Below are 10,315 nucleotides of genomic sequence, written 5' to 3'. Positions count from 1 at the left end.
TTGTCAAGAATGACTCGGAAAAATTCGGCAGCCTTAACAATGCCCACGTCACGTACTCTTAGTTGTTCACATTAGGAGTTGTTTAACACTCGTGCTAACAGTATGGTGTTTATATATTTATTTATACATTCTGACAAAACTGGGAACAAATACATAATCATAGTTTCCTTGATATTCACATAATGAGAGTCAATAGAGCCTATGAGAACAATAAGCAGTACTTTGGTGAATGTAAAGGGGATAGGTAAACGTAACTATTACTAGTGTTGTTTGGCTTTATTCTACTTTAATATATCGGGTGAATTGGTCTGACACTATAATAAACCTTTACAGAATTTAGTAACAATTATTTATAATACTTATTTCCAGTGTGGACATTGTGAAAAACTATGGTCGACCGTGACAGGACTCGAACCTGCAATCTTCGGATCCGAAGTCCGACGCCTTATCCATTAGGCCACACGGTCATGAAGTTGTTAAAACACAGAAGTACTATTTCAAGAGATGTATTACGTATGGTATATAATGTATATTATGTATGAATTTCACCATGACCTCGGGTTGGATTGAAGCATATCATTTGTTATTTGTATTTTTTTTATAATCGACAAGTGTTACCTTTATAGGTATTATTGTAGTCACTTAGATGATTACAATCTATATATTGCATAGACAGAACCTTTGATTACTGATATGACCGGTTGGTTTATGTTGACTGTCTGTGTGATCGGCCTGTGTCTTATCCCTCTACCCCTTTCCTTCTCTGCCAAGGTTTACAACAACCAAATTCTTTTCACTCAGTGTTGGAGCTTACTTGATACGTCGATTACATAGGTAGAGGTTAAGTTACTTTATAACCCAACACAATGGTCGTCTGATACTTGAGTAAATCGTCGTTGTGTTGTGTCCCTCTTGTCAACAACGACCCGGGGAAATTTATATTGTCTAGTTGTCAAGAATGACTCGGAAAAACTCGGCAGCCTTAACAATGCCCACGTCACGTACTCTTAGTTGTTCACATTAGGAGTTGTTTAACACTCGTGCTAACAGTATGGTGTTTATATATTTATTTATACATACTGACAAAAAACATGAGGAAAATACATAGACTGAGATTTTTCGTGATAATTTTACACTTTCAGAGTCAACAGAACACATAAGAACAGTAGGAAGTATTATAATACGTAACAGGGAAAGGTGGGCGGATTTTATTATATTTCAATTTATTGGGTGAAAGGTCTTAGAGTATAATAAACATTTACCGAGTTTAACAACAATTAATCATAATTCTTATTTCCAGTGTGTTCATCGCCCCCCCAAAAAAAAAGAAAAAAAAAGTATCGACCGTGACAGGACTCGAACCTGCAATCTTCGGATCCGAAGTCCGACGCCTTATCCATTAGGCCACACGGTCATAGAATACTGAGAACATAGAAATTGTATTTCAAGAGGTTGTTTTTGTTATAATGATATTGCTACGCTTTAACAACGAAGGTCTTTAAGCACGTACAAGGTTAATAATACACCAGTCCAACAACAAAACAAAATATGAGAGAGAGAACTCTTTATTTCAAGAGGTGCACCACACGTACAGTTTGTATAGATATTACAGTGACCACGGGTTGTATTAAAGCATACTATTTGTTATTTGTCATCGTTTTTTTATAATCTATGAGTTTAACCTTTATAGGCATTTGTTTATGCAGTTTTATCATTGTCCTACGTAACTTCTGCCTCATACTTTACACGGTATTTTATATATAAAACTACTTGAAACTACATGGCAGTTCCTTAAGAATATAATCCTTACAGTTTTGATATGCTGAAAAGCCACAATAGTTAAAGGGGTTTTATTAGAAATGGTCCCTGAAGTTCAATGTCGTGTATTGTGTGTGAATGTTCAGCCACCTAACTCATACAGCCGATTACTCATACAGGAGTGAGAGGGGGAGCATATATAATTCGTCAAGCAAGCAATCAGATAAACAAACAACGCCCGTCTCTCTTTCACTAACGAATCTCAGTTTCTGTCACGTGTGTTTGTTTACATACAATGTACTGGCAGGTGTCGAGGAGGGAGGGTGGAGCTTAACGCCAGGGAAGTCTGTAGTCTGCCGCTCACATGCGAAGATTAAACCTGAACTAAGAATCACAAAATTAGTCTTCTTCAATATATTTCAACCAGTTATAAGTTATATATATATATATATATATATATATATATATATATATATATATATATATATATATATATATATATATATATATATATATATATATATATATATATATATATATATATATATATATATATATATATATATATATATATATATATTCTTCTTCCTGGCCACGGTGTCAGAAAATAGTCACCGAAATAATATTATATTTTCAACAGAAACTCATAAATTGTCTTAATAAACAACCATCTCAAACTCTGCTAAACTATTTTTTTTACACCTAAGCCAATTATTAACATAATTGTTTTTCTAGGAACCTCACTAATTGTGAATTTATATCAGGGTATTAACAGACTTTTTCGTAGTAAGAAATCAAATTTTCATACTTAATAACACGTTGTTAATATAATTAAATAATTCACCAATTAATTTAACATTAAAGAAAATCTGTATAGGAGAATACTTAATCACCTGGACTTCCATAATACCAGTGTAGGTGCGCACTACTATGGCGCGCCCCGACGGATCCATCCTCACCTAATGGAATATCCTGTGTCGACTTAGTGTTGAGAAGTTAACTGCACGTAATGAACAATATATCATGTTGGAGATCTTATGTCACTTATAATCAAGCCTGGGAGCTCCTGTTATTAGAGGTCTTGGTGTTATTGGCAAGGACAGGAACCTAACTGCAGATATATAATAAAGCCCCTCGACAATATTGGGTTAGATACTCTAGATTAAAAAGACGTGTTTCTGGAGTATCCGGAATTTATCATACGTGTTATAAACTCGTTGACTGATAAAACATCGTCTCTATTACTTATTCCTTTCATTCGTTCTTTCGTCAGTAGATTCATTACCAACAGGGGGTAATGGTAACAAAGCACTTTTCATTCAATCATGACATTCATTGAAATTAGTTGTCCTCTAGAAGCAACGATCTTACGTGATTTAAGTGATCCTTGCACTTCAGAGTTAAGCAGAATTTCCTCGCTATAAAGCCACTATATTAGTTATGGATCAATTAATTTTTATTTATTTGTAATCACACACACAAAACTAATCTTCCGGGTTGATAATGTGTTTTACATTATGCAATGAACGAAGAATTAAATGGCTTTCTGGAAATGTATTGTTGTTAAAAACTAATTTTGTACATAAAAAATTATTTGTCATTTTTCCGAATATGGTTCATTGTGCTTGTTAAAAAAATAGTGTTGTAATCCGATGATTTACAAAATTCGGATCTATAAAATCAACAACACAACTATTGTGATTACGTGTATTCAGGATAATTACCCGTTATTTTCCAGCAGTGTGCGGCAGCGGCCATAACAGCACCAGTTTAACGAGACATAACTCAGGCATTCTAGGGGCAAAATGTTCCTGTAAAGGGAAAAGGTTTACAGTATATTACCCTGAATGGTTTAGTTCATAGTGATGAACCGGATCATGGCGGAGACCTGGCTGGGGCAATTACCATTATGCTTTGTATGTTATAAACACCCGACAAGAGAGAAAGAACTAGATTACCTTTCACGCCAGAGGAGGTGATGGTGACAGGGATTAAGTGCAAGATCAGTACCATAACAACAAACACTAAAAATTCGTGTTATTAAATAGGCCTCTTAAAATTTTGTTGTACGTTGAGGCTTTCTATAAGTGTCGTCTGCAGTTGTAATGTTATGAAAGAAAAAAGGAATTTGATTGATGTGAACAATTCAAAATAAACAAAAATTGGATAGCCAGCACCGTATAGTTAGTTAAGTGCTAGATGGGTACCACAGAAAAGATTAGTAAGTACAGTTACGGACTCAGCAAATGTCTATAACAACTTGATTAGCCCGAGAGAGCCAGGAACAAGAGGCGGTGGTATTGGTGGAGTTGTGGTGTGATAGTTCCTTTATGAGAATTTTCGCTTTGTAAAACGTTTATGTCTTTGACTCAGTGTTTCTCTGCCAGGGTTTACGACAGACATATTCTTGTTATCAAGTGTTGGGTCTTACCTGGCCACGACTGTGAAGGGTAAGTTAGGTTATACCCCACACGATGGTCCTTTTATACTTCTATAAATTGTTGCGTTATTACAGTGTTGTGTTGTGTCGCGGTCAAGAACGACCCGTTAAAGTGTATATTGTATCATTGCTAAGAACAACTAGAAAACTTGACGGCTTTACAACGCACTTGTCACTTACGTTTTGCTTAAACAATACAAGCAGAGACAGGAGGAGAAAGTGCACGACCATCCCTGTGGTCGGTTCCTGCGGGATAACAATGGCAGATTCTTCAATTGAATAAGACTGAGTTATTATAAAAATATATCTGTGGATGGCAATGAAGATAAACACATAAACATTATAATATACACTTCAGAAACCACATGACTCAGTAATCCTTTTCATATAAAACCATATTTTTAACTTTTTATTTAACCTAACCAGCGTCGAGTAAATGAAACTTGGGTAGCAAAGTCCGTAGAGTGTTATACGTGACCGACACGCCGGACCGCACACAACACCTTATCGAGCAAGACCGTTACATGGGTACTGGCACGCTACAAGAACACTCCAGGGAAAGCAACACCAAGGGAGATGACTAAAAGAATACACAAAAAGTAGCGCCATGAATGTAGGAATAAAGAACGATGAAAGAAAAACTGAAGAAAAAACTCCAACACCAGAAGCCAGAAATATTAACACAAACGAAGATCCGACTTGTGTTGAGAGGCCGCCAACCCAGTCAAACAAAATAGGAAATTTGGAGACACTAAAGGGTAATTAATCTCTGAAGCTCGTCCCACTTTCTTCCTCTGAAAAACAAAACAAAACATTGTCACCTTAACATTTATATTTTCGAGTCCACACTACAAGTTATGTGATGATTGGACACGTAAGAAGACGTCGGCAAATGTTGGTCTCAATAAGTCAGGCTCACAGGTATAACATGTACATCATCGGTATGTTACTTGAACAGGGACACACACACACACACACACACACACAGACACAGACACACACAGCACTCTTGTTTTTCTTCTCATCAGTTGCTACTTGAACACACTAAGGCTATCATTTATTATTTAACGTGAAACATTATCTGTAAGGAGCATCTCTTATCTGACAACACAACAAGAAAAACAACAACAACGCCATCTGGTGATAACGACAACTCTGATCCTCTGGCACAACACTTGACAACTCTCGCGTCAACACATAGACTCCGATATTAAAATTCTGAGAATGTTGGATGATATTTTGTCACTTGTCGGTGAAAATTAAATATTTCTTTTGTATGATTTAAGGATATTTGTTCTTCCCAAATTTTGTTTTATTTCTCATCTTTTTTTTTATCCCCTTCTCTTGCTTTAACCTGTGTCGGTATTGAAGTTTATTATTATTATTATTATCATTATTATTATTATTATTATTATTATTATTATTATTATTATTATTATTATTATTATTATTATTATTATTATTATTATTATTATTATTATTATTATTATTAATATTATTATTATTATTATTATTATTATTATTATTATTATTATTATTATTATTATTATTATTATTATTATTATTATTATTATTATTATTATTATTATTATTATTATTATTATTATTATTATTATTATTATTATCATTATTATTATTATTATTATTATTATTATTATTATTATTATTATTATTATTATTATTATTATTATTATTATTATTATTATTATTATTATTTTATTTTTTATTTTTATTTATTTTTTATTATTAATAATGTCTTTTCGTGAAATATGTACATATTCATAGATTTCTAAGACTTAATCATGCCTTAGATATAGATAATATACGTGTACTGTATATCGAATCATAGCTATTCACTGGACTCTTTTCATCATAATCTGAGCTGATATTGGACCCAATTTTCATGATCCATAGCAAAACACGTACGAGCAACGGCGATATTAATACACCACCGAATTCTATTTTTTCACCGTGTCTCTCTGCCGTAAGACGATGACCACACTTTAAGTTAATTTCTCTATAATCGGGAATGATTTTTTTTTCTTCTCACGGACGGTCCCTGTACTTTCTGGGCCCTTGTTTCACGGACGGTATTGTCATGGTTATTGTGGATCAGTAGTAGTAGAATAGTTTTTTTTGGGGGGGAGGCAATACTAGGATAATGTTTTATGTATCTTATGTAATAAATCCACGGAAATTAGAGCATGGATGGGAGAAAAAACTCTCTTTAAGACGTTCCTTCTACATCGATCAGGTTAAGGTGGGCTTGGTTAGGTTTATCTTTCCGTAGGTTAGTCTTACTCTTATTCTGTCTCGCTCTTTCTTTTGTTTGTCTCTCTGTCTGTTTTTCTGTCTCTGTCTGCATCTGTCTATCTGTCTGCCTGTCTTCCAATTTGTCAATCTCTTACTTTCTCCCTTTGTCTTTCAATATCTGTTTCTCACCCCTTTATCTCTCGTTTTCTCTCCCTCTCTCTCTCTCTCCATTACCCCTGCCACCCCAAGTGGTCGTAGCGACAACAAAGTTCAGACAACTTTGGGCCAATCGCTGACGAAGGTAATTAAAACTCCTTTAATTACCGTGTATTAATTAAGGTTTATAGCTTGGAGGTGCCAACTAGAGGGCTTATCATTCAGAGTACGACCTGACCCCTTCTGACCTGACTCCAGCCGCCGGGTCAAAGGTAATTAACTGGTATTATTTCTTAAATCCATATTCCCTCCTCCCTTTTATGGTTGAAAGTGGTTTAGTATCATTATACACTAACAATACAAGCACATTCTCCCTAACTATGAATTATAGTAGTTCAACACTAATGTCAACACACCTAAGAAGCATAGTTTCCCCCCCCCCCTTTCTGACCTCAGCCACCAGGTAGTAAGTGCTGTAGGTTTCAGATCGTCGAGTTAACTTTTCACCCTAACTAGAGTCGTGAGGACGCTCCTAACTGGCTTCTTCACGTTTTCCCCGTAACTGGAGACGTGAAGACACTTTTAACAGGTTTACTTAAACTTAGGCATAAATCTCGACTCCTATAGGATTGGTGCATTAAGATTCTTACCTTCTCGGAGTTGTGAAAACTTATGTAACTGATTCACTTAAGCTACGACAAAAACATTAATTTTACAAGTCTTGGATATTTAGTTTTCCCTGTAAATGGTGCTCTGTGTAACAACTAGTTCCCATAAACTACATCTCAAAAATAGGCACTAAAACCTTTCTACCTTAAAATTTCCCCCTCTAACTGAAGACCTGAGAACACATCTAACCGTCTCATTTATGTTACGATGCTAAAAGGAAAAAACATAATATATGGATCCCTATCGATACCTTCCCATAACCGGGATTTTTGAGTATGTATCTAACTGGTTCTCTTCAGCTGCGACACAAAGATGACAGGTAAATTGAGTCAAAATGGAAGCGTCACACTACCGTCAGCGGATGGTTTTACCGTCCCAAATAACGGGGTAGAATACCCTGACGTATTGATTTATCTCAAAGAATCGTCACCCGAGCGATATATAATATTTAAGTTAATGTTACATTTTTCTGACGAATTTATTCCAGTCTTGATTTTGTGACGTCCGATGCTCAATGTTTTCTCTGTCAATCCATAATTTTGTTCCGTGATATCGGTAGAGAAGGATGAGTGGAGGTAGGTAGGTAGGTAGGTAGGGATGGAGGGAGAGAGGGAGGGAAGGAGGGAAGTAGTGAGGGAAGGTAGGAGGGAGAGAGAGAGGGAAGGTAGAAGGGAGGGAAGTAGAGTAGGGGGGGAGGAGGAGGAGGGGTGATAATTGTAGACAGGAATATAAACACCAGGTTTGATCATTGCATCTCCCACAGTCCTTGACTCCCCCCCCACCCCCCCACCCCCCAGCACACATACAGTACATAGTGAGAAACATCGAGAATAAGATAGGAAGACATTGGCCGCCTTTAAGAACATATCATAGAGAATCATTCATATATAAACCACGATACTGATGCGAAAGAAAAGTAAAAACGTATGATGAAGTGTGACGGGGAGGAACTGGCTGGAGGTCTCTGAGGGACGGCAGTGCATTAACCTTTATTAATGTGGGACAAGACATTCAGATTGTTCCCTCAATAGTGGATGACTTCTGGGGAAACCTCGAAGGTATCTCTGTCTCTCTTTCTCTCTCTGAGGTATTAATCTTATAAAATTCTAGTTAGATAGAGGCATATATAAATTTGGAATACATTGTTTTCGTGTGTGTGTGTGTGTGTGTGTGTGTGTGTGTGTGTGTGTGTGTGTGTGTGTGTGTGTGTGTGTGTGTGTGTTATGTTTTGAGCTTAACAAGACTCTCACGTTATATTGTTTACCCATTAGCTTGACGTTATACCCGGTGTGATGTTCTCAATACAGACTTGGTGCTGGCGTCCTGTAAACTAAAAACCTGAGTGAAAAGTAGCAAACGGAACACAAAGATACATTATTAATAAAAGTACTTCTCTGATACTCTTGAACTAATCTAGTAATGGAAAGTGACAATTAATCTCAACCGATGACAACAATTGATGGAAAGACAAGATGAATTACTCACGTGAAGATCATATCGCGGCTCTGACACATAGACGCCAATATCATCAATAATTCCAGGGAAGTTAACTTATGAGGTGAGGGAGGTGTGATGTTAGTCTTAGTGTGTGTGTGTCTTTGGTCTTTTATGCTTTTGTTACTATTATCAGACTGCTATTATATATCAGTTTCATTCTTGTTACTAAATATTATCTCCACATTTTAGAATTTCGTAAGTAAAAATTGAATAGAAACTTAAAGCCTACTAAGTCTTTGAACCTCACTTAAATCTGACATCGAGGAAGTTGTGTCGTTATCTAAGGTCATGGGGAGGGTCAAGAGGTGCTCACACATTACCTGCGGCACACTATATCAGGCGCAGTCTGCCGGAAATATCCCTATCCCGATCAGCATGAAGCAAAAAACCTAAAATGGTTTACGAAAATCTAGGGAAAAAAAAATAAAGTGGAGATATACCTACACTATCTCACCTGTCGTTCTCATAAATGTTTCCAAATAGAGCGTTTGATTGGGTAGGTCGTTGTCAGAGGGTTAATGGAGTCATAGGAAAGAAATGATATAAAAGTTGAAATAAAATAGTGTATAGAAATAGCGTCAGGATTCAGGCCGGACGAGAATGTCTTTTCAACACTCACGTACTTGTTTGTGAAAATGAAGTGAGATGATGATGATGATAATGCCTTTGAAGGTAAGATGTGTTTCAAGTGAGGCTGTTTGAGGTAAAGAGAGAGAGAGAGAGAGAGAGAGAGAGAGAGAGAGAGAGAGAGAGAATTCAATGAAAATATGAAAAGAGTGAGAAAGAAAAGACAGAAAGAGAGAGAGAGAGAGAGGGGGGGGGGGCATTAATGTCAGCCAAGATACCCTGATGATAAACTTAAGACTCCCTTCCTAATCGATTCATCACCAGGCCCCGCCCACTGAGTCAGCAGATTCAGCCTGATCGGCATATGACTTTCTCTGATATGTCAGTAAAATTTTCAATTCTGACGCCGAAAACAAGAATTATTTCAGTATAATTGTTATTTGTGAATGTAATTAATTTCTGGTTATTTTCTATGTAGATATAAACTTGTATAGTGTAAACGTGACTCATATAGGTGTGATTTTATCTATGTAATTGTCTATGTCGGAGAGGGAGAGACTATGTCGGAGTAGGCGGAGTTAAGGGACCCATAGTTACAGTAATACAATAAAATTCTAAGAGAAAACCGTATAAATAATGTTTTGGTGAGGTAGTGTGTGTGTGTGTGTGTGTGTGTGTGTGTGTGTGTGTGTGTGTGTGTGTGTGTCTGTGTGTGTGTGTGTGTGCGTGTGTGTGCGTGTGATTTTCTTTTTCGTGTTGTTAGCTTTCTTGTGATATCTTTCTTCAGAGAGCCAAGAGAGAGAGAGAGAGAGAGAGAACGTTATTATCGTAAAGATCAGAAACGTTCTTTCCGCGACTCAACATTTGCAGAAGTTGGGCAAAATGTTGAAATGTTTGTCAGGGCAGAAGTTGTTTTCTCGCTACAAATAAACATCTGTAAACTTTGGTCGTGTCTGTTTGTGTTTGTTGACAAGA

The 10,315-nt window shown here is 36.3% G+C and overlaps 2 non-coding genes across 2 annotated transcripts; both read right to left on the bottom strand.

The window, feature by feature from the left end:
- Nucleotides 1-394: 394 nt before the first annotated feature.
- On the bottom strand, nucleotides 395-467 carry Trnar-ucg. Its single transcript has one exon. It is a non-coding gene; the product is annotated as a tRNA-Arg (tRNA).
- An 874-nt stretch (nucleotides 468-1,341) lies between these two features.
- Trnar-ucg lies at nucleotides 1,342-1,414 on the bottom strand. Its single transcript has one exon. It is a non-coding gene; the product is annotated as a tRNA-Arg (tRNA).
- Between the last annotated feature and the right edge of the window lie 8,901 nt (nucleotides 1,415-10,315).

Source organism: Homarus americanus, unplaced genomic scaffold (assembly GCF_018991925.1).
Source record: "Homarus americanus isolate GMGI-L3 unplaced genomic scaffold, GMGI_Hamer_2.0 scaffold34360, whole genome shotgun sequence".
Lineage (NCBI taxonomy): Eukaryota > Metazoa > Arthropoda > Malacostraca > Decapoda > Nephropidae > Homarus > Homarus americanus.
Note: the sequence above shows the minus strand (reverse complement) of the source record. Positions and strands in the feature narration are given on the sequence as shown.